Here is a 24,036-nt window from a genome sequence, read left to right as displayed (position 1 = left end):
TCCCTTTCTTCCTAATTCACACGCTGTTTTTGTTCAGCATCTTTTTCTGTCTTGGTGTCCTCTCTGCTATTTTCAATCTGCTGATAAGAAAACAGCACAGTGCCTCACAGAATAACAACATATGTAAGCTCCCGGTAAAACAGTGGTCTCAAACTCAAATTACCTGAGAACACTGGTCAGGTTTTTTGAACATCCTCGCATGATAAATGTCAACAATACACTCCTGCTGTCATGCATGTTTAGTTGTGAAATGTGGCTTGAGAAACTGATTGTTCTCTAGGGAACCTTCTCCTTACAGAGTATGAAGTAGCCACAGTAAGTGCTCTAAAAATAATCAATTGTCCACCTCTCTTGAAACTATTTGTCCTTTAGGTGAACCTTTTGTTCTAAAGTGTGAAAGAAACATTTGAGTATTAGGCATGCTGCAGTAACTAAGGATGTTTTCAAACCTGCCTTATTTAGTCCAGATGAATCATACTCTAGTTTGTTTTCTCCCTTGGTGCAATGCATTTGAGCCGATCTGAACCAAGCAGCAGGCCAAAGCCAATGCAGAAGTACCTTAAAGTGCAATGCCACCAGAGGCTGCTGGATGCTGGCTCCAAAAAAACGCCAAGCTCCATTAATCTCCTATTCAAAAAGCCCCAGCTTCTCTCTAGAAATTCTAACTCAATATTTATTTTTCAAAGTCATTACGGTATCATTCATCATTTTTGAAATGATTGCTCTGTTAAGATTTGAAGACCTCTAGTAGCTTTGATGTCTGCTCTTTGGGCGTTGATTGACAGGTGTGATTGACAGTTGGTTCACCCGCTGCTCTCTCTGGGACTTGCGCTGAGTCAGACTATAGTCAAGAAGTTTAATGATACTTGATAACTATACCTGTTGTGCATAATTTAGCTAATATTGGCCCAAAATGTGTTCTGAGGTAGCGCAGCGTGTTACCAGAGTGTGAAAGGCAAAACCCAGCACTCCTTATTCTGAAGGTCCAGGCTCCCAACGGAAAAGATGGTGCCAGCTATGTCTGTCTTCATATACAGTCTATGATCTGAATACAGCAATTGCATTTGGTGCAGATTACTGAGACCCTTTGAGAAAGTGGTCTTGGTCCAGTCTCAAAGAAATTATGGCCCCTTTGTGGCAGCAACTTACAAAGTATGTTGAATTTGGCCGTAAAATCTTTTTTAGGACCTTGTGTGTTTATCTACTCGCTTGCACCCCAGACACAGCTAACCAACGAGCAGAGTAAATATTCTCATGTGGCTTGTAGTGATGCATTCTGGTTCACTTTATTTTGTTTTTTCAGTTAAGAAAAAAAAGTTTAGGTCTGATAACACCCGAGTGCTGCCACACAAAGAGCAGAATACAGCGTTACAGTGTGAGTATAGTTGTGTGTGGTTAATCTTTAGCAGCCTGGTACCGTTAGCACATGATTTAATCAAGGTAAACACAGTGAATGGCTGTGTGTAATGGCACTGCGCTCAAATCACGTGCACATCTCTAATCAGAGGATGCAGATTTATCACCATATCTGCCCTGCTGCCTTCAGGTGTCTGCAGGGATTTAATGAACACATGTAGCAGCTTTTGATGCAGTATGAAGCAGCTGTGGATGACAGATGTAAGAAGCACTTTTAATTTATAAATCAATGCAGACTTATTCACATTACACATTAAAACATTCATTTTTGATGCTGATTTAAATTAATCTACAGCTCGAACACTTCTTAATTAAAATGTACCTTTTGAGCATTAATTCTGTGTGAGTATTTGTCTGCTCTCGTTGACAAAATCCCCTCACCAACAAAGGAGTGACGCGATGGAGACGTCTATTCTCAGTGCAGCTCCTAAGATCCGATTTCCACCAAAATACCAATATCCTGTGCACCTAAAGGCAAAACCAATTTCAAGGTCAAGAAACTGTTGGCTTGCTGCCTGTTCTGGTTGTTGCGTCACCATGAAATTTAGGGCCCAATGAGATAGGAACTGATAAGGGGCTAAGGGAAAGATAAGGGACGAAGGAAAAGCTTATATGAAAAAAAAAAGTAAGAAAATATAACAAATTCTAAACTTGAGGCTTTTGGAGCTGATTCCCAGCTGCATGTGAGTATGAGAGAGTTTTCTTCATCAGGGAAGGATTACATAGAGGAGAAATTACTAGAACAGTACAGACTGAAGACTGAAGGTAGGGAGATGGGTTTATTTCCAAACTCAGGACAAGATTTATACTGAGAGATTTTTTTATTTGTCACAAACAAAAAATACATCTTTGTCTTATTACTATAAAAATATATAATTATTTTCTAATCATTTGCTGTCTTTAGTAAAGTGCTTAAACAACAATAAGTTATTTCTACTGGGCGTGTGGGTTTTGAGTCTTCTTTCTGTTGTTTACATAAGAACAAGTCTCTCTAGTGGGTCACCTGAGGCTCTAAATTGAATTTTTTGTTTTTGCCAGGCTGAAATTTTGGTCCATCTCGGGACAAACAGAAAATCGTTATTCTTGGAAGGAGAAAATGTTTTGGGAGAAAATGATGCACGTCTTCGCTGATAGCCACATTTTGAAATTCAACAATGCGGTTTTAATGTGTGACAACAGCCTGAGGATCATGAAACTCACTCGACCCATAAATGACCTGTTTCCAAACGCAGCACTGTTACACAGCAGTCACACTCAGCCAGTTACACACTTCACTAACTATGAAACTGGTCACAGTTGTTTATATCAAATTGTCTGTATCATGTAGAAAAAACTATGTTGTTTGAAGTAATACATGTATTAGAAAATAATTAATAATATATATTTTAGAGGTATTTTTTATGACCTCTAAAAAATAATTATTTTCCTCATTTTATAAAAAAAAATAAAACAACAAAGTCTAGGTAAATAATTAAGATTTGATTAATTTATATTTTAGTTATCCTTTATTTACTATATTGAGGTAGAAATATTCTTTTATAAATAATATCATTATATTGTTGTTAAAGCACTATTTTAACAACAGCAGTACATGCATAGGATAACACATGCACTTCGTTTGCTAAAGTGCATCTATTGTCCTTAAAGGAAGTGAGCACATCAACTGTGTACACAGCTAGGAGGCTGAAATTCAAATTATGTGACAACTATTTTAAAAAACGTGTTCTTTGAATTTGTCTTTTATGTGCTGAGTGAATTTTTTAACCTTTATTCCTGTTTAAATCATAAATGATTAAACATTAAACTCATCAAGAGTATGAATTCATTGAATTTTAAGATAATAATAATGTTACATTTGATTTATTTTCAAAATACAGGCAAGGTGAACTGTCTGCAACACACAGAGAGAAAGAACAAATTCACTTAGACAATAAGGGCCAGTGGAGATTATCCGTCCGATGGCTGTTTTAAAATGTCTAAACTTTTACTAATAGTAACAACATTTAACTTTTGCGACCTAGTCAACAAATGACTAGTGTTAAGTGAACACACAAAGCGTTATCACACTGTTCAGATTAGCTGTCCAAACTCATATTTCTGTTGCTTTAATGTCTCTAAATGAACTTCTTAAACTGTAGGGTATCAGTGTGTTTTTTTTTCTCTCTCCAGATTTGAATGTTAATATAAAACAGCACATAAACACTATTTTATGCACATGGGAATGCCAGCTTTCACACGGAGGCAAGCCTAAATCTCAGAGTCAATGAATAAGCTTTAAAAAAGGTTTTAAGTAATCATTTACTTGTGTGATACTTGCTGTGTTCACCACCAGCTAGGATTTCAACAGCATCACAATGACTTCACTGGGTGTGGAGATTTGTGCTCCAAAAACAGCCCACGAGCCGGAAAGCCAAAAACCTCAACACCTGGACGATCAACAAAACTACTAACCTCCTGCAGGTGTTTTACGGCCATTTGGTGCGATGCAACAATAAAATTCTTACTTACTGCCCCTTCGAACCTCTTGAATTTGTTCTTCCTTTCAACATTTGAGCAAATTATTCCCCAAGGCGAATCCACAGTGTCATTTTTTTTATGCCAAGAACTGGCAGCTGCAAACCACAACACAGAGCACCACCTCTTCTGTCGCCGCCTGCGGTCACTGCTCGCCAGCCCCCATCCCCATCTCATGATGATGATGTCATGACCCCAAACTGACTCAGCAACATCTCAACTGAAACAGATTGAGAGAAAAAACACTGTTAGGATGCAGAGGGAAACAAAACAAAACATGAAAAACACGGAGAATTAATGTAAATGTAGAGAAAACACACATGCATGGAGTGGTTGTTGGGTATTATAGGGCATCGTTAGGAGCATTATAGGCCTACTGTGAGCAAATAAAAAAAACAGGCTGGAACGGCATGAACTATCAGCTTTTATTGCCTACAAATAAAATTGCGTTTTGTTGCAAATCTGCACAATAGGAAAGTCATTTGGGTTCCACAAAAATAAAGCTGAAAAATGTTCAGGAAAGTAAATCTAGACTATGACTCAGCCTTCCTCAGATTGTCCAGTATCCTCCACAAGCTTTATAATAAGATTAATAGACTATGATATAACTATGGGATTAAAAAAATGCAGGACACAGAGGATAATAATCAATGACCTGCTTGGGATAATTATCTACAGTAGTTAATTGCATCACTGTTTTGTTCCTTGTCATTGAAAACAGATGTATTAAAATCTGGAGTGTGTTCTTAGTTTTACACATTTGCAACGACATGCTAAATTCTCCCACTGAGGGTTTGCTCTGTGACTGGCCTGTTTCCTCCGCTTTTATTAATTATAGTTGTGAGTTTTTCGTCGAGGTGTCAGACGATATTCTAGGATAAATTTAGCCTGTTATTTCTATCAAACATGCAGCTCTGTCTTTCTACTGCTTTTTTCAGATTTAGACTTGTATCAAACATTAAATGAACTAACAAGCCTTCCTGTCTAATTAAAGTGATGATAGAGTTGTAATGAATTTATAAGATCATATTCTGATTATCAGCAAACAAGTGCAGCAATATGTAAAACTCAATGTCCTTATTAGATTTTGTTTTTCCTTCCAAATCTCCATAATATACTGAGTAAGGGTATCTCAGCACGGTCCGCCTTGGGGAATAATGTATCCCACGTGAGGTCCCTAAGGTTTGTGACACTCAACTATTTTCTGATCGGAGTAAAAACAGGCTTGCGTACAAGCATAATTATTGTCTACACAAAAAGCAAGTTGGCAAATGTAAATATGTAATTTCCTCACTACAACACTGGTATTTAGTAAACATCTGTGTGTACTGTCCTACGTCATTGTGAGCAGCTTTCTGATTTCCTGACAAACCTTTTGGCCCGTTTCTGGATCATGTTGACATGAAAGTACACACACACACACAGACACACAGACACACAGACACACAGACACACAGACACACACACACACACACACACACACACACACACACACACACACACACACACACACACACACACACACAGTGATGTCTTCTCACTCTTACTTAATTAATGTTATTTCTTTTACTTTCACTATTTTGGTCACAAATGCAACAAGAGAAATTACATTTGTGTTTAAATGTCTACAAAAAAGAGAGAAGTGCATTAGTTTGTTCTGACAAACTTAACATGAGAGCTGAAATAAAATAGTTGACCTGACTGTTGTTAATGATCTCAATAACAAGCTTATGATATCAGAACAAATAGATCTTAAAACTGTATGTAGCTTATCAGTATTCACTATTTTGTAAAAATCAAAAACTATATCTTTATACACAAAAATAAAGTGAAAAGCTGCAACCATTATTCTGTTGTGAGTTTAAAAATCTGGAAGATTAGAGCGCTATGTTAAGTTATGTCTGACTTATCAGTTTCACTTTAAAGCTACAAGTTCATCACCACACTATCTGAGGCTACACGCACAGCTGACACATTAAACATTAAGCCATTAATCTAACATCTATAAAAAGAAATGTAGAAAAGTATGGGAAGCAACACAATTCCTGCACCCTCTCTCATTGCGTCAAAAAAACACTGACAGGAAGAAGTGCAAATGTTTGGAGACCGTCTGAGTCACCTGCACAAATGAATGCTCTCTGCAGAGGAAATGGCCGACATTAGTGACGTCAACGCAGCCTGACACAGACTGGTGAACTGATGCGAAAGTGATCGGCCTCTGTTTGTTTTCCACAGTCTGGATATCATCCACCGGTCCACTCAGATCACTCTGACAAGCAGAAGCAAAGGCAACGCTCCTTCTGCAGGTTATTGTCAAGAAATCATTATGCACAAACGGTCTCATGATATAGTAAATATTCTCCTGTTAAAATTTACTGCAGAGCCTTAAACCATTTAATCTGTGAAACATAACACTCATACCAACTCTTTTATTTATGGATTGGTTTTCATCTATTGACTTTGTACTTTCTTGTTAAATGTGCTTTTTGATAGATAGAACAAAGAAACGGGGCCTGAATCGCTTCCATCACAATTAAAATTCCTGAAACCATAGTTTACATAAACATAATTTACAGCGTCAGATTTACTTTAAAGACTAATAATTAGGGTCACTTTGATTTGACCACGCTTTATTTAGTCATGATGGACTCTGGCTGGGCAGTATAAACAGATTAAAGCAGAGTTTTTTACTTTGAGGCTTTGCCTTACAGTTTTGGCTGCACAACAGACAATAAGACCTCCTCCCCAGAGCTTTGTGCATCACTGGAAACGATGAGACAGAAGGCTGCAGATATTTATACTTTAGGCTTTTAGCAGATGATACTCTGACTGCCATGTACAGACAACACATGTCAGATGTTTTGACTGTGGACCAAACAAAGTATACGTTTACTTTTGGCACTATTTGTCCACAGAATATCACGCATCATATGCTGTGTTCATTTTTTAACAGTCTTTTTAAATAATCTGAAGACATGACCTACAGACAGCCCTTGTGACCACATGCATATACTCCTACTCTCCTACAATGTCTAGTTGTGGTTACTTTTTGAACAACATGGTCTCATAGTTCATAATACATGCTCTCTCTATGTGTGGCTCTTACCTTATTTATTCTAGTAAAGAGTATACATATAAACCTATGGCAGTCTGGCATTGCACCACAAACAGTATTGTGTATACACAAACAAATGAATCCTGTAGTGTGTCCCGTCTATGATAGATACAATTAAAATCCACAAAAGATTAAAAGAGCAACATTACACAACTTAACAAAAACTGAGTTATCTTGTGTAAATGCATGCACACACACACACACACACACACACACACACACACACACACACACACACACACACACACACACACACACACACACACACACACACACACACACACACACACACACACACACACACACACACACACACACACACACACACACACACACACACACACACACACACACAACAGGCTACAAGACAAATCTCTCCAGTCATCTAAAAACACAACCGACAGGCTCTTCTTCTCCGGAGGATTAATTTCTTCAGCCATCTGAAGGTACTATAGGTGGACACCATGATTAAAGACCATGTACCAAGTGTATAAAGATAAATTACACTCTTCCATTTATAACCCATCTCCTCACACCGTAGCCATTTACACCGAGACGGTTTGAAATCTCTCAACTTTGGTGACGCTGTTAATCATTCTGTTAAAAGAGCTGAAGAGATAAATTACTTGGCTGCCCTTTAAGTAGAGCACCACATAGTTTCAGACTCAAGATTATCGCTATGAAAAGATGTTTCACTCCCACACAGACTGGTTTTATGTTTGTTTGTGTGTTGTTTTTTCATTCACCTCAGCACAATTGAGATATCTCTGTCAACAACGATGCATGAAATCAGATTCTCATGATGTGAAGACAAATATTTCAGAGATAAATTCTGAAATGTCACTATTGATTTAGAACAAATTAACCAGAAAACCCAGAAGCTAAAACTGTTAAGTAAAGAAACATCTGCAGTAGTGTTTGATCTGAAACCACAATCAGCTTCTCCTAAAAAGTAAACAACAGTACAACTGTCTTTATAGAAGACAGTCAAGAAAAAGGGGGAATTAACAGAGGTGCCCATTCACTCCAGTGATCTATTTCACTCTGGACAAAGACAAATAACTATGATGAATAATTTACTGAAAGGACAGGACCAGATTAACCAGCCTGATAGATGACTCAGTGCTTTGTCTTACCTGCCTGATAAAGTGGATCTGCATTTAGCCCTCTGAGGGCAGCAGTAAACACTGTGGAGTACATTTATCGAAAAGAAAGTGACATGATGCTTTTAAAGCTTGTTACCAATTATGTGTAGATATTTCACAGCAGCCGCATCTCATGCCTGTCTGTGGCTGCTTTCACGTATATTTAATAAGATCAGTAAAATATCAGAAAGAATTAGGTCCTAATGTACAGCATATAGGATAGTGAAGCAGCATCCCTAGTCTGCCAGCTCAATATAATAACACAAGGATAATTTGTAAGATGAATGTTCAATACATTGAGCGTTGAAATGTATCAAGATAAAAGCTTGATGAGCCTTGAATCAAAATCAGAACATAGTGCAAGCGTAAAATTTTATTCAATGCTGTTTTATTTATTCATTTATTTGGGACAGCATTAGCAATGTTGCCTTACAGCAGGAAGGTTCTGGGTAGTAACCAACCAGCCAACTGGGGCCTTTCTGTGTGGGGTTTCCATGTTCTCCCTGCGCCTGCGTGGCCTCTCTTCGGGTACTCCAGCTTCCTCTTACAATGACATGCAAGTTAGGCTAATTGGTGACTTTTTAAAAAATAAGTTGTATGTTTTTATGCTTCCAATTCTTACTATTTAATTATCTGATACTTTGTTTTTATGTAACGCACATTGAGTTGTCCCTGTGTATGACCTGTGGCTTGCCTTAAATGTCCGGTAGGTGTGAATGGTTGTCTGTCTCTATACTACTATACTAAAGGATAAGCAGTTAAAGGAAATTACTGAATACATTTTTTTACTTAAATTGTCAATTTTATTGTAGCCTTAACTATTTGTAGCAATTTATTAAAAGTGAAACTAGATATACATTACTTCCTCCTTTTTTAAATTAAATAGAGTGTGATGGGATTTTTTTTTTTAACTGCCAGCAGTGGTGACTTTGCAGCTGTTTTTTTGTTGTTTTTTGTACTGTAATGCGGTATTTTTTTCACCTCTGTAGCCTAGAGAAAAAAAAAAGCGAGTGAGAGAGAGAGAGAGAGAGAGAGAGAAAGAGAGAGAGAGAGAGAGAGAGAGAGAGAGAGAGAGAGAGAGAGAGAGAGAGAGAGAGAGAGAGAGAGAGAGAGAGAGAGAGAGAAATAGACATACCATAGCTGTCAGACTACTCCAAATAAAGATAACTTCTAATGATTTTAAGCTACCATTAACTTGTTTCTTTGGTTGAGAGATGGCAATGCTGTCTAGACTAACACATAGTAAAAACGTTGTTAGCTTGCTCCCCTTTCAAGATCATTAATACTTAACTAAAACAAATACTATATTAAAAAGATCATGTCACAAAATGCACTTTATATACTTTTCTATATTTATCCAACAATGTACTTTACGTATTTTGACCAGAGCTTCTTATTTGCCTTTGAAGTTTTTCATTTAGCTAACCTGGACTACCCCTGCTATTTGTGAGGCTCCTCTCTAACACTCTATAGTAAGTGTGAATACAAATTGCAGTTTGGTTAAAGATCATAGTTTACGCCGTGCCACTTGGTAAATCAGCCTATTCATTATAGCTGAAAGACGATTACCAAGTTTGATGGATGAGTAGATGTTTTGTCTTGTCGTCCCTTTTGATGAAGTGGAAACCTGCATCAGTATTAAGCGGGCTGAGGAGTACTTATAACCGACTGTATGCATTGGCTGGGGATCAAAGGTGAAGGCATTGGACTTGACTGACATTCCTCTTTTTCCAGAGTACATTAATCATCTGATGTTTGTACTGAACATTACGGTTACTTTGGATGAGTTAAGTACTATACACACCTAAATCAAATAAGTCAAACCTTCATAAAGATTACAATGTTCAGTTTTTGTTGAAACAGTTTAAGAGAGGTGTTGATTCAACTTCACGGTCATTCTGAAGCACAAATTGGTCTCCAAAATAACTGTAGTGTCGCATGAACACTCTTAAACACTTTCAACAAAATTTTAATTGAATGATAGAAATAATTGTAGAGCTATTAAACTGCATTAGTAGTAGTTCAGTGTCACTAATAAACTGGCAACTAGTATTTTCTTTTATGAATTTATTTCTTGGAAGATTACATAAATCACCTTATTTAAGTAATGTTTATTGGTATGATTGACATAATTCAATAAATGTAATTATACAGTATGTTTTCTATTTTACAGCATGAAACAGTGAAGTGATGTATCATGTTTGTTGTCAGTGTGCTGTTGTCCTTCTTCACCTGGAAAATAAAACTCTGAATGACAGACAACTAGACGTCTAGTAGGAAAAAGGGGGTGAACTGGCCCTTTAAAAATGACGGCAAGAAATACACACAGGTTTATCTAAGCAGCTAAAAGGTTCACTTCTGCAGCTCGAGTCCCAGAACACAGTTAAAACACTGACATTTAATTTATTGCATAATTGCTTAACTTATACTTTCAGCTACTTAAAAATAAAAATGTTCTGACAGCGCTGACTGGAGCTCAGGACTCATCTTGAGCTAGTTTGTGTAATACATGAAATACTATAGAGAGGTAAAAGAAGCAACCAACAAGAGTTGGTTTGTGATATTGGAGAGCTCTGCATGTGTGCACCTCTGCTGACTAAAGCCACACAAGTGGGGTTTGCGCTTTCTGCAATTTTCAATCTTTGTGCTGAAAGTTGGAGAAAAGCCTGAAACACTGAAGACAGCTGCAGAAACCGCTAAGCTCACTGTAAAAAGTAACTTTACTGCCTGTATTACATCCACGGCCTGTTTGCATCTTATGTGCAGCACCATATTCTTCTTCTACCCTCCGATGCGCCATGTTAAGTTCCGCTCTGTTGAATTAAAATACCAGTTTTGAGGACCAGAAATATGTATGGCTCAGCTCAAGACATTCGGGGCTGAAGCAGTGGCGACCCGCAGGACCTACAGGACGGACCCAAAGCTTTGGCACCACACTCACAGCTGTTTTCCCTGTTGCTGAACATGAACACGAACGAGGCACAGCAGGTTTTCTGTGAGTGTTAAACATCCAGTGCGTTTTGGAGTCAGCTTTTTGGGGGAATCTGATGCCCCATCAATTACAATTACTGGGGGTTACATGTTTCATATACCGAGGTGACCCCCGTCTCCTGCATTGATAACATGCCTGACTTTCTAGCTGTCCAGTGTGAATGCCCAGTGTGGTTTTTGTCATTTTTTCAGGAGCTGCTTGTCAAGCACTATCTTCTACAGGTGCTGAAAGCAAGCAGAGCTAGAGAGGAGCCATGGGTGCTAACTCTCTTCCTCAGGGGTGTACGTAGGGTGGTCATTATCTTACCAGACACCCAGTGATGCACAATGGTAACATGATGGAGGATTAAGATCCACTTCTCCTTTAACTTTGTCATACTTCCCTCACAAAAACCCAGAGATGGTTTGTGGTCAGTCTGATCCACTCAAATACCTCTTTATGACATGGCAGCAGTCGTTTTTTGACGACTACTGCACAATGTGCCAGAGGTCATAATCATGCTGTATATATTTATATTCCTGGCACATGACTTTCTGCAGTGATGGGTCATAAAAGGTCACATCATTGTCTCCCAACTTTGAAAAGCACCTCTCCAGACCATCCGTGACCATCTAGGAGCGAGTAGGTTCCATATGAAGCATTGTGACCTGAAATGTCATATCTGGACTCTGGTTTGATCCCATATGTTTTGTCCTTAACTTTAAACCCTGTAAAAAGTAATTTACACATCCAAGAGCAATACAATAGTTCCCTCCCTTTTGTCTTCCTCTGTCCCGTGGCTCCTCAGTTTTCATCATCCATTGTTCCCATCTTTCACCATCTCTATCTTTCTCTATCTCCATATTTCACCTTCTGTATCTTCCTCTATCCCTCTTCTCATCTGTATCTTTCACCATCTCCATCTATCTATCTGTATCTTTCTCTATCTCCATCTTTCATCATCTCCATCTCTCACCGTCTGTATCTTTCACTATCTCCTTTTTTTTCCTACCTCCATCTTTCACCGTCTGCATCTTTCACTATCGCCATCTTCCATCGTCTGTATCTTTCACCATCTCTATCTTTCTCTATTTCCATCTGTCACTGTCTTTCTTTCTCGGTCTCTACCGTTGTATGGGTTGAACTCAGCCAAGCCAACCAACCCTGTTGTTTACATTTGTCATGGTTGTCATGTAGTTGCTAATTAGAGTGGAAATCCATTTAGTAAATCATGTTAACTTGACTGACTGCTTCATATCCACTTTAAAACATGTTCAACTGAAGAAGCTCTTACTTTAACACAACAGCAGTGACTCTAATGTTACTGGATGCATAAAGCTACCAATATATATTTTTCATAAGCCGGAAGATATTTTGACATGTCAGAGGTGTAAATATTAAAATAAAGGATCTATTTACAGTAGCTTCTTCAGTTTCAGGGTCCTGCTATTGTTTACTGTCACGGTTGACAGAGCCATCATTAATGTTATTACTCTCCGTTTAAGCATCTCTTCATGCTGCTTCATTTCACGGTAAAAGGAGTTTATTTGCTGACTGAAGAGATGAAAGTAGAGATAAAATGGCTGAGCCACAGACCAAGGGCCAGATGTATAAAACTTTGTGTAGATGCATTGTTTGTTCATCACTCTGCAATTCATCTCCACCTTATCACATAAACCTTCAGATTGCTTTGGAAACCCAAGTGTACGATTGTTCCAGAAGAATGTGTGAGGTGAGCAGGTTCAGCATTTAGAAATACGAGTTTATGTGCCAGGAATGGTGTATGCATGGTTTTTGTGTGGACCCACCGTTTATGCATCTGGTCTGAGAATGATAGCGGTGGGACATTTACCACAAATTGTGATCTGCTTACAGACACAGCTGTCAAAACAAACCCAATGTAGGAATAGAGGACTTTTAAGCGGGAAAATGGACGTCACACACTTTATATGTGTGTGTCATTGCAATGCCTCAAGGGTTCTGTGCAGCATTGGCTGAGAATACGCCTGGACATGTCTAGGAGCAACTTTGCCACAAATAGCGCACATATGCACAATCACATTTACATCTATGTACTGAGATACACACTCACACAGAATGTGCCACACACATGCTTCCATAAAACACACATGCACGGATGCACGTACTCATAGTCGTTTGTTTGGATAAGGACTGAGCACTGGGAAGACGACTGGGAACAGTTATGCTGCACTTTAAGTTTCCACTTAGTCAGGGTGTGAACTGTACCGTGGATTCGGGGGAACTCACTTTTTGCTCCCCTGAGTCATCTGGGCCTTGAGGGGTGATTTTGACTCTTGTTGCAGAGAAACAAAGAATCATTCATAGCTGAAGGGATGTAGGCCTACTTGCTTTGTGTAAGCACATCTAATACGTAATAGTCAGTTAATGACATCAATAGTCAGTTAATGACATCAATGACCACATTGGTATCAAGAGCAAACACCACATCATGATACAATACGGCCAACTAAAGTGGGGCACAGTATACGCTGCAGAGTGATGTATTATATTCTACAGTTTATCAGAACAAATAAAACAGGTCAAATAGCAAACCAACCCATGAACAGACAAATAAATGAGCATTAAATAAAAAACAGAGCACACCAGCCTGCTGACAAGGGATCAAAGCCTCATTTAAACAGTTGAAGCACAAGCATTTCTAATACATCAAATGTGAGGGTCACATATCAACAAACCAGCATAGACAAACCAAACACTGGCTCTAGAGAGAGCCTGTCGTGGTCTTTGCAAGTGTCACGGCCATCATAGCCTTTCCTACAAGCTTTGAAGGGGAGGGTGAGGGAAGTGGGGTATTTAATTGGTTACAATGTGCAACCCTCATGCCGGATGCCACTACATCCTACACAGTGGTCCGTTAAACCTGTAACCCTGTAAAATCACCCTTTACTGGTTAAGAAAATGTGAGTCATTAGGCTGACAAAAGCCCAGAACAGCAGTATTTTTGCTGTAATAAAATGTTTGTCTTACAGCAGTGATTGATCACCTACCGTGGCTTTGTCTACATGCACGCAACAATGACGCGACAACTGCCAACTGTGAGTAAGACAAACGTGAAATTAAAAGGTACCAATAACCATCTTAGGTCTGACATGTTGTTCTTGCAAGTGATCCAACAAACTGACAACGCACCACGAGCCGCCGCAGTCTCCAAACACACCGGCAACTTGATAGCGCTTAAAGAACTGTGATGAAGGTGTAAACATGTTGTGACTGGTCTTTATTAAACCCAGTCAAACCAAGAGAACTCCAGATATGTTACTGTGAGAACTCCAGACGGGGCAATAATTACAGTTATATAATCAGAGTGAAGTTTATGTGTGTCTTCCTTTTCATTTAATGTCATTTTATTTCTCTCTAACATCTGGTAACCCTCTCAGTAAACACAATAATCATCTAACCTTGACAAAAGTCCCACTTTTACTTGTTTTAAGTACTATCTTTTCACTCTCATCAGTTTTTTTAAAGTACTTCATCAGCTGATTTATAGGTCTTGAAGTCACCTCTGTTGCCAGGCAGTCTCTCTATGATGTATAAAGCTTCCAAATATCCATTTACATACAAACAAACACATACACACGATAATGTATGAGCTGCCAGGGGTCGCAGCTCCCCCCCGGTCTGACGCTATAACCCTTACTGATCTTACTGACTTAGTGATGAATGGGTGCTCTCCACTTTAGCTAATTAATCTGAGCTACTGCAATTGCACTCACTGTCAGTCATGCAGCATGAGAAGACTAAACGGCTAACAGCAGAGAGGAGAACAGAGGGAAGGGAAGGAGGAGAGAAGACTGGAATAGGATGTGGCGTGGCATAACATTTTCTAATAAGAAGGTTGCAGGTTGAATGATTTGTTTGTGCTTGTTTTTGTGGCAGCTGCAGTGAAAAAATACCCCAGTGATCTACAACCAGTTTATCTGAGCACATCTTTTGCAGACAGGCTTCTATAAAATAAAAATAAAAATTGTGAAGGGCATTTCCATAATATTAAAATAGCTCACAGGTGCTAGTATGCTATATGTACAGTAAGGGACCCATGAAGCCTCTTTAAAATACCACTGCACTGAATGGAGGTTGCAATGTCATGCTATCTTATGAACCGTCATAGTTTTTATCTCAATGTTTCTCCCTGCTAAAATTAAAATTAAGCCAACCGATATAGTTGTAATTATTGTATTTATTCATTTGCATTTCAATCCTGTGATATGCTCCACATTAAGGTCTGGATCACCTATCTTACGTCATCTATTACACAGTCTTATCTCACAATAGAGGCAGTATTGCAGCCACAATTACACTGAACTGAGTCTAATTTCCTATGAAAGGTTTGATTTGAACTGGCTTTACCTTAACTTTGAGATCCTACCAAGAAGTACTGAAAGAATATGATATGATAATAAATCATTCAAGGCTGACTGGTCTTCCATCATACTTTCATACTCTGAACAGTATGATTGTGAAACAGGTATTAAATTGCTCTCTATGTGGAATTAAAAACATATTTAACAACAACAAAGTCTTCACGTATTGTGAACCCTGCAACGTACAACAGTGTAGTTCAGTTTTGATCTCTTGCTCAAAGGCACGCAGAAAGGGAAGCATGCAGTGCATTGCTTCAGTCACTGCATTGCCCTGCTGTAACCTACATACAGTAACTGAAGCTGATCTAGAGAATTTTTTTTTATGTCCTTAATTATTTTCAGAGTATAGGTTTCACACATTTAGGGGACCATCAAGAGTCAAACACTTGACAGGACACCTATAAGTGAGAGTATCCTGAGCTGTAATGTCTACTAATAAAGCAAAGAAAAACCATAGAGTAATGATATCAGTGTGTGTTGTACTATCTTTACGGAGTGCCTAATATTAATTTGTTATTAATTTGTTATATCCTCTTCACATTATCTGAAAACAGCTGTTAAAGTTGCTGCACAGAGGAGAAATCATTAGTATGTACAAGTATGTCAGATAAACATGTTTAATTTTTTTTTTTCATCACACAAAAAAAATAACCTCTACAAACCGACTTCCAAACATACACACCCTACAATCAAAAGCTGAAGAAAAACCAAAGACAACAACCACAGAAAGAAACAATAACAAGAACAGCAAAACTGGATATCACGCAGCAAGGACCTCAGCTAACAAGCAGAGCGTTAAAGTTTCTAATAAGTGGGCCCGAGGTAATTTTTCATGAAAGCCATGTTTGTTGCTTCAAAGCCTCTTAAGCTGTCAAGTTGTATCCCTGAGACCGGCTCCCGTAGCCAAGTGATATTATTAACAAGGCACTGATCAGACTGCCAGAACAATAGTTTACAAATTTGTAAAACTCCTACCAGATGAGCTTCGCTCAGGTGGTTTCCCCTCCGGTTGTCAGCATGGGTGAATGTGGTAGAAATCAGCCTGATAGTCGTGCTGTGAAACCGTTTCTCAGTCCTGCAAAAGAAGAAAAAAAACATCCCCATTTTAACATTTAAACCAAGAGTCGATTCTTAAAAACGTTTTTTTCAAAACAAATCAAGTGTCGCTTTACAAGTGTGAGCATCACCCACAGAAAACTGCGCTGGAAAGACAGAAGTGAGGACTCCGAGCTCTTCTAGTGTTTTTCAGAAGATTGTAAAATGAAATAGCATCAGTACTGAACAATGATTACAAACTCCGAAGCATCTAAATCCTGCAGATTCAACACTGATAGTCTGTGTTTCCACAAAAGTAAATTACATACACAGTTTTCAAAACCAATTCATAAAGCTCTGTTTTAAACAGTATGTGTAGTGTTATATCTCTCCATGCACAGGTGAAACAGCTTACTGTAAAACCTACAACTACAATTATCTGTAAATTACACACCTGTTTAATCTTGTTTGGAGATAAATCAGGCTTGTTCTGTTCTTTGTTTGGCATCGTCAATGTTCTGCACTGAAGCATCTACTGTGCTGGTATGTGCATACATTACACACCATGCATCATACTACTCTATTAGTTATGAAAAATGTATGATCTATAGAGAAGTAGTACAGTTAGTAGAAAAGGGATGTTAATGCTTTCTTTTTTTAAATTACTATTATATGGATTTCTGTTGAAATGTGTGGTGTGCTGATGACATTTTAACTAAAATGTTGCCCAAATTTTCTCATAGATGTTATCATTTTCGTTGGTGCAGTATTATAATCACACTGACTCATAAACATCTGTGTGAATGGTGCAGAGTCTGTGGTGTGGTACTGAGATACAGAGACACACACACACACACACACATTCAGAAAACCCAGTTTCCGTGCGGGAAAGAGCTGCATTCTTATTGTGCATACACATTACTTATAAGAAGTTTAACTGAAGTTAACTGAAGTTTCTACTACTGCACAGCATTTTCATTATCAATCTGAGATACGATATATATATTATATGAGTGCCCTCATCACTGGAATCAACTGTCTCATGTTAACCACTGAAAGATGCCAGATGACTACAACTTGTTTCATAATCAAATGGAATCTACATGTTTTATAAAGTGTCAAAATATACAATAATATATTAACACTATGATGAAATAAGTTAACGCACCCCTCAGCTAAAGCTTTACCTCTATTAAATGAATAACTGAAAACAGTTTAAATTTCAAAATCTGGATCAAAATCACATCACTATCCAAACTGAGTTCTGTAATTCCTGACAAAAAAAGCAAAATGTCCCTTCTGGAAAAACAAATCGATCTTTCTCTGCACTGCTTGACTTCAGGATAATGAATTTTTGAGGTATCCAACTTTAAACACAGCCTGAAAACAAACATACTCTTGATGGAGGTAAAACCGTATGCATAACTTTAATCTCCACAACACTTGAAGTCCAAGACAAAAAGTTTTCACTATATATTCTACGTGTTTGGCCATGGGTACGTGGTTTTTGAGTCTGTCTCACATCATTTCACATGCGTTAACAATTATAAAATGTTGTTTGATGCATGAGGCAATGTCTGAAAAGCCGTCCCACACATAACAGATAGATGCAAAGAAGGTTTTGTGTGGGCAGTATTTTGACTAAACCTAAAGCCTGTTTGTGCCTGTGTGTGAGTTTGAAATGGAGAGAGAGACAGAGACACAGGTGGGTGGGTGGTCAGTGTTTAATCTGTCTCATCTACTCTTTCATTGTTTTAAAATGACATATGTATTCAAATTCATTTCAGTGTTATTTATATCCTTTTCCACTTTTCCTTTGAATTTTTTCTCATGAGTCCTTTATGTCCCTCAAGGACTGATGATAAAAGATTAAAAAAAAAATATCACTGTTGCATCATTATGTCTCTTTGCACCCTGCAGAAATTTGCTTCCCCAAATAAAACTTTGGTCTTCATTTTTGTCTCTCTGCCTTTCATCATCATACATTTTGCACTGGAGCATCATGAGTTCTTTGCTTCCACAAAACCTAATTTACAATCGCCGGTATTTTGGATTCACCACTTTATTTTCATTAATACTTTTTATTTGTGCTTGCAGCTGTAAATCCACCTGCCTTGTTCTTACATGTGTCTATATTAGTAGATATTCAATATAGACATATACAATGTTATTTTTACCTCACACTGTCTCCCTTTCTGTTACATTTTCTGTACATTTTGTTCCTGAAAAAAAAAAAAGTTTAAACCAGGCTCAAATTTCCAGTTTTCCTCTTCTTTCCTTTTCTGTCTCTTTCCATCGCTCCGTGGGTTTCTTCATCTTCTTCCCACGCTTTCTTGGACAAACAGTCAGGTGATGAGACAGCAATTTTGCCAGAGGGTCACTGTCTGCATCAGCACAGACTGTACATCAAAGGCATTTTTATGAGGACTGAATCTGAACCCTTAATTTTAACATACTGTAGCTTTATTCTCAATTAACCTTCAGCCCGAACCTGGGTTCTTATCCTAAATTTACCCTGTGAAGAATTTAAGTTACAGACATTTGGTTCTTTGATAGTTAGTGTAACATGGGCCAAATTAAAGAAGTAAATGCAACACTAAATCATAGCTCACATATAAATGTGGGTACTGTCAGTGTGCAGGATTAGCCACCTGACTCATGACGATGGCTGAAGAAAACAACTATTGTTCAGAGGACTACAGTGAGCGGTAACAGCAGAATCTAATTATAGCAACCCACCTATCAGTTCATACTTTAAAACTGACAAATGCCTTTAAACAGAAAGTAGGTTCAGAATCAAGTACTGTAAAATCCAAGTTCACAAAAGTGGTATTTAATTCATTTAAGCTATGTATTTTTCTCCATTCTTCAACCTCTGGCTCTTGCTGACTCTGAGCCAAAGTAGATCAAGGAGAAGCCTTCGATATACAGTATATGTTTATTATTCAAGCCATACAGTACAACGCACCCAGCCTGTTAGAACTTGTCTTGTGCTTTTTTATTAAATCATTTTTGCCAAATAACACAATCCTGTGTCCCAGTGTTAATTTTTCAGTTATCTGTCTTTTAAGTAATTTGAGTATTTGTATATCAATATTCTTCTCTCTTTTCCCTTTGATGACTTATCTTGAACTTGGGGGAAAATACAAAAAAAATGTATCCAATTAAATGTGGTTTGGGGCAACTAGCAAACCCTGGCAGCCATATAAAACTGTGTTTGACCGTGTTAACCGGGTTAAGGTCTAATTTATTAATTTTTCCCTCATCCTCAACTGTGGATAGAAGCTGATGGTCCCCTACAGCTTTATAAGTCAGCAGAGCTCCATATTGCTCCATATTTATTAAGCCACAACCACTTGAGTGATCCAATAAATCCCTCTCCCATCCACATATTCTATTTCACTCACAATTATACGTCACATTACAGCTAAAGATGCTCTAATTGTATTTGTTTGAACTGCATTTTTTGTATGAAAGAAATGCAACCACCATTATTATCAGTTTCCTCATGTAGTACTATTACTGTATATCAATATAGTCTTTACAATCATACACGGTCACAATGCAATGAAAAAAGGGCAAAAACACAATGTATAAAGACCAAACACATATATATGATGGTTTTATTTCCGTAAATCTCAGAGGGATGTACACTTACAAAAATACATACACAATATAATGAAATCTAAAATAGAATTTTGTGACTGTCACAGATTTTTAGTTTGGATTTGACCCACCGCACCTACAGATCACTCACCAGTAAATTATTGCATCCCAAATCCATTAGCCTAAATGTCACTGAAGCTCTCAAAAACTGAAAAAAATAACCAGTTGATATTGGTTTATTCTAACATCAACTCAAGTGGCAACGACCACAGCCTGAGGTCGTAGCCAATGCGGGAGTACAATACCACAGATGCTGGCTCTAAGAAAGTCTCTGACTCCAATTGACTCCCATTTAAAGAGCCTCAACTTCTCTCTAGAAATACTATATTGGTATTTTTTTTTTACTAGTCTCCAAATCACTAAATTTAGATGACTAGTAATAATAAGTCTGCTGGTGGTCATTTTGTAAATTATTGCTCCATTAAAAAGATTTGAAGCCATATGGATGTTGTCGATAGCTGTGATTGGCCATTCAATCACCTGCTGCTCTCCCAGTCTTCGGGACTCGCACAGATTTCGACAATTGTCGCAATATTTTGGTAAGTGTCATGTTACTTGATTATGATACCAACAGTGTTTGCACAATTTAGCTAATGTTTGCCCAAATGTACACTGCTCGGCGTTTGTAGTAAGTTAGCATTCACTTTGGGTTGAGGTAGCAGGGTGTGTTTGCAGAGTGTGAAAAGCAACATCTCTTTATTTGTAAGAACCTGGCTCCAAACAGACTCAAATACATACAAAAAATGGCTGACATTACATCTCACTACGTGCATCTTTATATACAATCTATGGTCCAACAGCATGATTTGTCTTCTAAAAAATATCTGATTAATCAACTTGACTTGGTGGTGTTCATCAGGGAATGAACTGAGGCCCCTTTGTGTTAATAATCTGCAGATCATCAAGTGCACAAAAGTCCTGTCAAACACACTCAAATGTTGAAGCCTGACTGTAAAGCGAGTTTTCAGGTACGTGCCAAAACAGGTTTTCAGAAGGCAGTGAGATGACAATGACTCAGTGCAGCTCCTGTGGTTCCACGTGCCATCTACTGTAATTCTAGCTGTCACTTTACTGATAAATGAAACACGATGTCATTAAACTGGATTATGTTATAGACAATCTTGATAGCGAGATTTGTTCTATACAAATGCAGGTGCTCCTGTTACTGTATTTTATCCATTCCTTTTATGCACAGTTACCCTCGTGACTTCATGGAATAATAACAATAACAAACTACAATGTCACATGACCATAGAGCTGAGTCATCACCTCTCTGACACAGTCCCAACAGAAAACACCATAAAAGCTTCATATCAGTGACTTATATTGGATTACATCATTTGTTATCTGTATTTGTGTTCCTGATAGCTCTATTGTGTAATAATGCTGTAATAACGCCATAACACTGTAGCTCTAGGGATGGCAATATCTATTTATTGGTCAGTCTAACATTTTGGTCCAGAGTAAAATATCTCAACAACCTTTGGATTGATGATCGTAAAATTTGGTGCAGATATCCATGGTGACCAGAGGATGAATCCTACTGACTTTGGTGATCCCCTGACTATTCCTCTTGTGCCACCATGAGGTTGATATTTGGGGTTTTGACTGACATGTCTCAACTATTGGATTTGACAAAGATTGGCCTGAGTCAGGATTTTGAGACTCATCACTTCTTAATTTAGAAACTTTTCTACTACTGCATGCGCAATTTCATGACAGCAAAGCAGTAAAGGAAATGACAGAACTCTGAAGTGGCGTATGATTTGTATTATCAGAAGAACTCAAAGTATTTTTGCTGGAATTAAATCAGATCCTTTACTTATGTAAGAGTACTAATACCACACTGTAAACACTATTTAATTTAATGTACAGAGCTACTATCAGCTATATTTACTTAAGGTATTACAAGTAAAAGTACTTGGTCTGTAGTAAAATGTCCCACTGAGTTCTACTGTATATTATCATAGCCTATATCATGCAATATATCATTAGATTGTTAATGCTGATGCACCAGTGTGTGTTTGGTGGAGCTGTTAACAACTCAGACACCTGAAATATGACAAAAACACAACACAGTGATTTTATACAAGAGCTCACAAGTGTTCAAAGGTTGAAAACACTGGTTTAATCTCTAACAATGTATTGTAATTCATAAGTGCATCATTATAAACCAACAATAATCTGAACAGTAACTAGCTGTCAGATAAATGTGATGGAGTGACAATATTTGATGCTTATATCAAGTAAAGTACAAGTAACTAAAAACTGTACTTAATTACACTACTTGAGCACTACTTAAATAATTTGCTAATGTGCATTGTAAAATGACAAACATTGACCTTGGATATCAGCAAATTCACCTATTTTAGGCCTGAACTAGTTTAATAATATCACCTAACACCCACGACGTACCCACTGTATCAACACAAAATGTTTTACTGAAAAGTAACACAGTCGTGTGTTGTTCCTCCCCAGACACGTGCTGAAGAGGACACATCCTTTTCGACAGTAAACTGAGTCTATGAGCGAGCAGAGAGGCCTCCAGTAAAAATATTGTGTTGGCTGGTAAACAAAGTGGCTTCAAAAAGGAAGTGAGAGGTTTAATATCAGTAAGTCTCTGAGGCGGCGGAGCACAGGGAAAATCCAGAGTCAATATGTTTCAATTCTCAGTACATGACCTACTGTAGCATATTTACATCTAGTTGAGGTTCCTATACGGGTCACTGACAATAGCAGAGTAATTCCTAGAACAAAAGCATCACATGGAGACAATAGCAAGATAATCAATGAGCCAAAAATTTGTCAAAAATTCCAGAGAACCTGACACATTCAACATTCTTGCAACCAAAAAAAGTCAAAGCAATACCTCTTATTTACTGTATATGCTGCCGGGCCTTTGTTTACACCTAGACTCTCTGCACGCACACATGCTGCCAACATTATTATCCTCACTAAACTTTGGACTTCTGTTCTCACACACAGTGTTATCAACTAAAAATAAAAAAAGCTCACACATTAAATATTTATCCCTCTGTTCCAACTCATGCTCTCTAAGCTATATTTTGTGTGCTGCTGGTATTCAGTGTCTCCTACACAGTAATACATTAATATCCTGTAACTTAAAAGGTACATCATGACAATTTAATTTCCCACTTCTATAAGACTGAAGGACTTTTATGAAATGTAACAAAAAATAGACTAAAAGATGTTAACTTTAAGTTCCTAGTTCCTCAGTTGTATTTATAAGTTTATTTACTTGATGTAGCTCCTCCAGAACTCAAGTCATTATACAACTGTGAAGTATGCCTCGTCAAGTTAATGTTTTTAAATTTAAATTCATCAGTAAACAAAGAAAAATAACCTGTTTGCAAACAACTATTTATTCTTTTCAATCTGCATTTAAACTTAACAGGACAAATATTGGACTTGCAGAAGATGACAGGATTTTGTATTTTACGAATTCATACAAGAAAAATGATCTTTGCCCTCCTGTATACAGACAGATGCACAGTGGACTAAGTGGTGAGTCAAGCAATCAAACATTGGGTCCTGCACACTGTAAAAAGGATACATTAAATATATATGTAGTCCATCAACCTTTATAGGGCATTTGTATGTGTGTAAGGATTTGTTATCACGTAAAAATGTGAAATGCCTGATGACGGTCGCTGGACTGAAAACATACTGTAGCTATTCAATGGTGTCAACAGTGTGTAAGTTTGTATTAAAACACTTGTGTGTATTTATAGTACTTAGCTGTAGCCAAGA

The 24,036-nt window shown here is 37.7% G+C and overlaps 1 long non-coding RNA gene across 1 annotated transcript in view; it reads right to left on the bottom strand.

Moving 5' to 3' along the window:
• Window positions 1-2,072: 2,072 nt before the first annotated feature.
• The window catches only part of LOC133991972 (uncharacterized), an 86,189-nt gene continuing 64,225 nt past the window's right edge, over window positions 2,073-24,036 (bottom strand). The window contains exons 4-5 of the long non-coding RNA XR_009927024.1: window positions 16,540-16,639; window positions 2,073-4,150 (exon numbers count right to left, since the gene is read on the bottom strand). This is a non-coding gene — a long non-coding RNA (uncharacterized LOC133991972). The remainder of the gene's footprint in view (window positions 4,151-16,539; window positions 16,640-24,036) is intronic.

This window comes from Scomber scombrus, chromosome 12 (genome assembly GCF_963691925.1).
Source record: "Scomber scombrus chromosome 12, fScoSco1.1, whole genome shotgun sequence".
Lineage (NCBI taxonomy): Eukaryota > Metazoa > Chordata > Actinopteri > Scombriformes > Scombridae > Scomber > Scomber scombrus.
The sequence above is the reverse complement of the archived record's forward strand: the minus strand, read 5'-3'. Positions and strand labels throughout refer to the sequence as shown.